This window comes from Pseudoliparis swirei, chromosome 19 (genome assembly GCF_029220125.1).
Source record: "Pseudoliparis swirei isolate HS2019 ecotype Mariana Trench chromosome 19, NWPU_hadal_v1, whole genome shotgun sequence".
NCBI lineage: Eukaryota > Metazoa > Chordata > Actinopteri > Perciformes > Liparidae > Pseudoliparis > Pseudoliparis swirei.
In genome coordinates this window covers 26,567,613-26,574,192 of record NC_079406.1, presented here as the reverse complement: position 1 = coordinate 26,574,192, position 6,580 = coordinate 26,567,613, and positions in this window count along the sequence as shown.

The window sequence follows — 6,580 nt, the reverse complement described above, 5'->3', positions numbered from 1 at the left end:
TCTGGTTGTATAGAAGTGTATGCTTCATGTGTTAAAGCTGCATTCTCTCTACTGACCACCAGGGGCGACTCCTCTGGTTGTATAGAAGTCTAAGCTTCATGTGTTGAAGCTGCATTCTCTCTCCTGACCACCAGGGGCATAACAATACCCTTTATAGCTCGAACATGATATTTTATATTCTTTGCTTGTTAACAAAGAGATGTTTCCTGCTTCCTCCTCTCAGCCGGGCTGGTAGAACAAGGAGATGGCTTCTGGGTAATTACCGTGAGCTAATGTTTCGACAGCAGGCGGCAGGTGTTCTGTGCTCAGCACCACTTCCCACGGTGAGGGATAAAGGCTAACATATGATCTTCACTCTTACTCATTAAACGACCTTTCCCATGATTGCCTTGATTACGCTGCACTTTAGTCACGTATACACTCCCAGCGGAGCTGCTCAGCGAGCCAGGAAATCAAGCTGGAGAGCAGTGAAAGGGCAACACGTCGGGCTAATGCTCAGGTTCACACTCTTTAAGTTTCTAAGAGAATATGTTCATGCTTTAATGTAGAGAAGAAGAAAAAACACTGAAGAAACTGTATTTAACCTTGCTTCAATTAGGTCGCCGCCCCTTTAAGAAAGGCATGATCAGGATGTGGCTTTGTCGTGTAAACAGGAATATTAATTTTCATTAGCCATGAAAAACAGCTTGTTCGTACGATTGTCTTTTTTCCGAATTCAATTCAATTCAGTTTATTTGTATAGCCCAATTTCACAAATTACAAATTTGTCTCAGAGTGCTTTACAATCTGTACACATAGACATCCCTGCCCCAAAATCTCGCATCGGACCAGGAAAAACTCCCAAATAACCCTTCAGGATGATGGCAACAACAAAAAACGGAATATTTGATGCATTGGTGTTCACGGAGTCCTGATTATTCCGTTAGCTTAGCTTCCATCTCTCAACCTCACTGATCAAACCAATCGTCATGTTGGATGATCGTCCGCCAATGGTTTGCGATGCGACGTGCGTGACTCCTCCTCCTTGCTGGCGAACAAGAAGGGGATTCAAATTTGGACGAAGGGTCAGATGACCAGAAATATGCACCAGCTAATAAAGATTAAGCTAACGTGACAAATTCAGGAGTCAAGACAGCGAGATTTGCTGAAAGTCTTGTTTCTCTTCTCTCTGGGAACGCAGAAGGTGTGATTGCAGTCGGAGAACATTTCCATTCGCTCCGCTTATACTGGAAAAACCACACCGCGGGTTCGGATGGTCAACAGCGAGAGTTCAACCCAAACACTGTGTTTTTATTTATTAATCTTTTCTTTCGGGAAACAAAGTCGGCGTGGGAAAGAAAAAAAAACTCCCAACACGCTTCTTTTCAGGAGCCTTCGGGTTCGTTCTGGCTTCAACACCTCAAACGCAGATTCAATAAGACGTAGAGGAATACCAAGCGTGAGAAATGAGAGTCATGTCTTAACTAAGTGAGAACTGTGCGGTCACAGGGGCGTCGTTTGTGGGCCGGCGGTCCGTGAGATGTAATTACAATATTCCGAGGATATTGTACTGCTCCCTTGTTTCCTGTTATATTTTCTACTGTCGGCTTTCTAATAAAAATTAAATCCCAGAGAATGAGCTCTTCAGTCTTCGTACGATTGCGTCACTACGAGCGCAGAGGAACCCTGTGGGTAGATAATCCAACACTGTTTTCAACACTGTGTACACATGTACGTACACATTATTATATAAATAAAATAAACAAAATAAACGAAATAAATGAATTAAATGAAATAAATGAAATAAATTAATAAAATAAAATAAATAAAATAAAATAAAATAAATGAAATGAATGGAATAAATGAAATAAATAAAATGAATGAAATGAATAAAATAAATAACATCTATTAATGATAATAACTTAATACATTAAATGAATTGAATGAATTAAATGAATTAAAATAAAAAATGAATACAATTAAAAATATTTAAATATTTGAGTTAAAGAAAAAATATTTGCTTTAGACATTGGAACAGGTCATCGTTTCCCTTCTAATATTTATTTTATATTTCTATGACTCAGCTCCTTCAAGCATCATCAACCGGACTGTGTTTGAATCCATTATGAAATCGTTATAATTCACCTTTCGCCCCAACGCTAATACTTTCCGTTTAGAGCCTGAATGCACCCTCCGCTAATGGCGGCTGTTAGCGCTCACAGCTAACGCTAACTAGCTCTCCTCCCGCTGATTCGTAGCAGTTTCACAGGAAAACCCCGTAATAAACCCATGTAAATAGATTACTTAAAAAAGGTATTTCTACAGTTTAACCACAGGTGCGCAGTTTGCACATGTGCAGTAGCGATCGGGCAGCATGTAGCATTCAAGGGGCGGGTGCACTTGTGTTTATTGTTATCATCAAAATTTAAAAAGTGTCTGCAGCTGTTTATAGTTGGAACTAAAAGCAAAACTACTCTTCTCAACTCCTCTCGCTCGTCTCTTCCCTTCATCCTCCGCTATAATATCACAAAAGATTGTTCTGTTTTTTTCACGCTCTGAAAACTGAACAAATCCTTGGAACAATTTGTCACCGTCAGCAGAACATCTGCAATAAAAAAACACCTCCCCTCCTCCCACCTGCAGACAAAGATCTAATCTCAGCCTCGGTAGCAGAATAAAAATGTCGGATACGGTTCACTTGGTGAGGATTTGGGGGATTTCAAACACGATGCAATGAAGCCGAGGAATTCCCAACTCGTTCTCTGTCGCTGGGTGTCTCTCGCTCTCTGCAGGGTCCCCATAATGAGAGCCCGGATTCATCCTTCTGATGAAGTTAAAGTGACCGGTGATTCTGGAGGCGGGTCACACGTCCTCCATCTACAAAGCTTCTTCCCAGGACCCACAGCGTCAGAAGTTCTCCAGCTCCTTTTGGATAGATGCCTGAAAACCTGCCTATCTTAAATAAAAATACTTTTTTTAAATGGCTTGAATCTGTCGGAAGAAAAAAGTTATTTCTAATCTTGGTGGACATCTCTCTCTCTCTCTCTCTCTCTGTAATTACAGCATCCATCACACATAAAGAGGCCTGCTCTCCACAGCTGACACCTTTAAGGCGGACATAGGAAGCACCGCGGCTAAATGTGCACTTTAATTACCCCACTGTCGACCCACACACACTTCAGGTTTCACACACACACACACACACACACACACCTGGCACCCTCTCATTAGCCTGATGAGCAGACGTGTCACACACACTCTGAAGCTTCTTTCTTTGCTCTCCTTCTGACCAAACTTCGGAGCAGTTGAGTGAGGCTCTGGTTATCTAGCACGTTTATATTGAGAGAGATCCAAGATGGCGCTCGGGCCTTTATTTTTGAAAGGATGAAGAAACATTTTATTTTTCTTTCTCTACAACTCCAGGTTTCTTTTTTTTCTTCTTTTTTTCAGACTTATTGTTAAAGGCAATTAAAAAAAATCATATTTCCCACAGTTTCCTGAGATGAAAGACTTTTTTTTTTTTTTTTTTTTCCATCTCTATGCATCCATATGCAAGACAATTACAAGTCACTGACACTGAAAATCTTAAATCTGAGGCTCCCTTCAACATTTAAAATACGTATGTCCCCCAAAAAACGTTCAGTCACAAGAAATAAAGCGCAATAAAAAGATATTTAGCACGACATACAAACATAAATAAAAGGCCCTTCCTTCTAAAAGGTTACCTCCAGGTCTGAGTGCTCCGACGTTTACCTCGGAGGAATTGCATTTTCTTTCTTTTTTATTGCCTGGCTGAACTTTATGCTGCACTTTGAGATTATATTCACTGAGCTCTCCGTTTATACCGCAGCTTTATATACGCCTAGAGAGGACAATAACCTTTTTATATCGCAACCTCAAACACATAACTCATTGTGAAGTCATTTCTTGTGCTCGAAACTTTATATTTGTTGTGTTTTCTCCTTCATGCACCAACAACTGTACGAGCTCAGATATCCACACACACACACACACACACACACACACACACACACACACATCTCAAGTGCAGCGTGTCGCCCTCTATAACTTCCCGGATGAGAAGCATGAAACACGAGCTGTCTGTTGTCCTCTGCATCGGGTCAGAGTGCCTGGTGAAGAGCATGTTGATGGGAACGCGTGAAGAAGAGCGAAGAGGCCCGACACGGTGGAGGCTTTCAACAGGAAGCAGTGGAGAGGCACTTCAGCAGCACTCGTCACTGCATACCTCAAAGCGTGTATGTGGGTAGGAGTGTGATTTATATATATTAGGGCCTCAGATACAAGGGCAACCTATTTCAAACATCATATTTCATGTTCTGAGGGAAAAATTAAAGAAAAAAGTGACCTTCAAATGGGTCATCAGCCCTAAGAACCGAAGGAGGCGGAGCATCTCATAGCATCTTATAGCATCTCATAGCATCTCATAGCATCTCATAGCATCTTATAGCATCTCATAGCATCTCATAGCATCTCATAGCATCTCATAGCATCTTATAGCATCTCATAGCATCTTATAGCATCTTATAGCATCTCATAGCATCTCATAGCATCTTATAGCATCTCATAGCATCTCATAGCATCTTATAGCATCTCATAGCATCTCATAGCATCTCATGGCATCTCATAGCATCTCATAGCATCTCATGGCATTTCATAGCATCTCATAGCATCTCATAGCATCTCATAGCATCTCATGGCATCTCATAGCATCTCATAGCATCTCATAGCATCTCATGGCATCTCATAGCATCTTATAGCATCTCATAGCATCTTATAGCATCTCATAGCATCTCATAGCATCTCATAGCATCTCATAGCATCTTATAGCATCTCATAGCATCTCATAGCATCTTATAGCATCTCATAGCATCTTATAGCATCTCATAGCATCTCATAGCATCTCATAGCATCTCATAGCTTATAACATCTCAAAGCATCTCATAGCTTATAGTATCTCATCGCATTTCATAACATCTCATTGCATCTCATGGCATCTCATAGCATCTCATAGCATCTCATAGCTCATTGCATCTCATAGCATCTCATAGCATCTCATAGCTCATTGCATCTCATAGCATCTCATAGCATCTCATAGGTCAATGTTGATGTTGAAGTCGTGCAACTCGTCTACTTCAGTATTTATTTGAACCCAAACCACGATATTTTTTCTGAAACCGAACAATGTTTTTTTGGTATTTATTTTTTTAAGACTGTTATTATTTTTATGATTGTTATTAGCACGAGTGGGAATTCAAGCTAATTCTGAATGTTGCATACAGCCAGGTCAGTACCAGGTCTGTATTGTTTCATTTTGTTGAAGTCAACATTTTTAAAGAGTTAATTTGGTAAAAAATCTGTTTGTATCAACAATCTGCTCCACAGCCGTGTTCCCACCATGTTTTAATGTTAAAATGTTGTATGAATCAAGCTGTGATTACCTGAGTAAAAAGAGGAATGCAACTGGAAAGTTTGATTTATTTAGGAGCTGCTGAAGTGGAAATGTGTGAGAACTAAATGAATTTAGAAAGAAAAGCAATTTTTGACATCAATTTCGAAGGTTAAAAAAAATTAAACTAATAGATATTACCATGAAACTTCCCGAGTTATTTACTTACATTGAGACAATAATGTTTTGTATTAAAAGTTTTATAAAATGGTATTTTTAAAAATACAAATGGGGGATTTATGTAATGGTAACTTTTTTAAATAAAAACAAACTTGGCATTTAAACCTCAATTAAATCCAACATTAGCAATAATGCAAAAAAAGCTGAAGCTAATCTTATACATTAATAATGATCCCAGCTGTGTAGCTTTTATTTCTAGATAATAACCAATTTATTCTGTAAACAACAGGTCTGCCAACATGGTGGTAAATTGGAAAATTAAAAAAAGAAAATTGTCAATTAAACATTGTAACGCCGTTAAACATAGAGAGGTGGAAACGACATAGTATATACATATTTTAAAAGCATTATTCACACTTAATATTTGTGTTTCCTTATCTCCCTGGAGGCCATTTGGCTGCCTTACATTTAAAGGTACATTTACCAATCAACATTATGTAAGAGACCAACACAGAGGCAGTGGAGCCGTTTCCAAAAGAATCGTTTATTTATTCGCTCAATACTTGAAGTCGTCCTCATTACCCGAACCAGGACAAACAATCAATACTTCATCAGGGCTGTTTGGACCATGTCTGGCTCTCGAATACATCTTTAAATAAATAAACTACCTGTGTGGCCCATGAACGCCCCTCAGGACAAACAGACGAGTCACAAAAGTAAATATAAGTGCCTCGTTATGTGTTGTCCTTTAATAAAGAACGGCCTCAACGAAGCTCCGTTCACACATTTTAGTATAAATACGTCAAAATTAAAGTCCACCTGTTGTATTGTTGTTTAAAAGCCATTATTTTGCCTTTGACATTGGGAATTGTTGAGTTTTTCTTGTGTTGGTCACAGGAAATAAACGTTATTTGGGTCAAAAATGTCTCCAGGAATGCCTTCAGGAACGCCGCTAGTTACGGGACGAAAGAAATCCTCGTTGACGTCTCGGCGGTCGCAGTGAGAGGCCTTCGA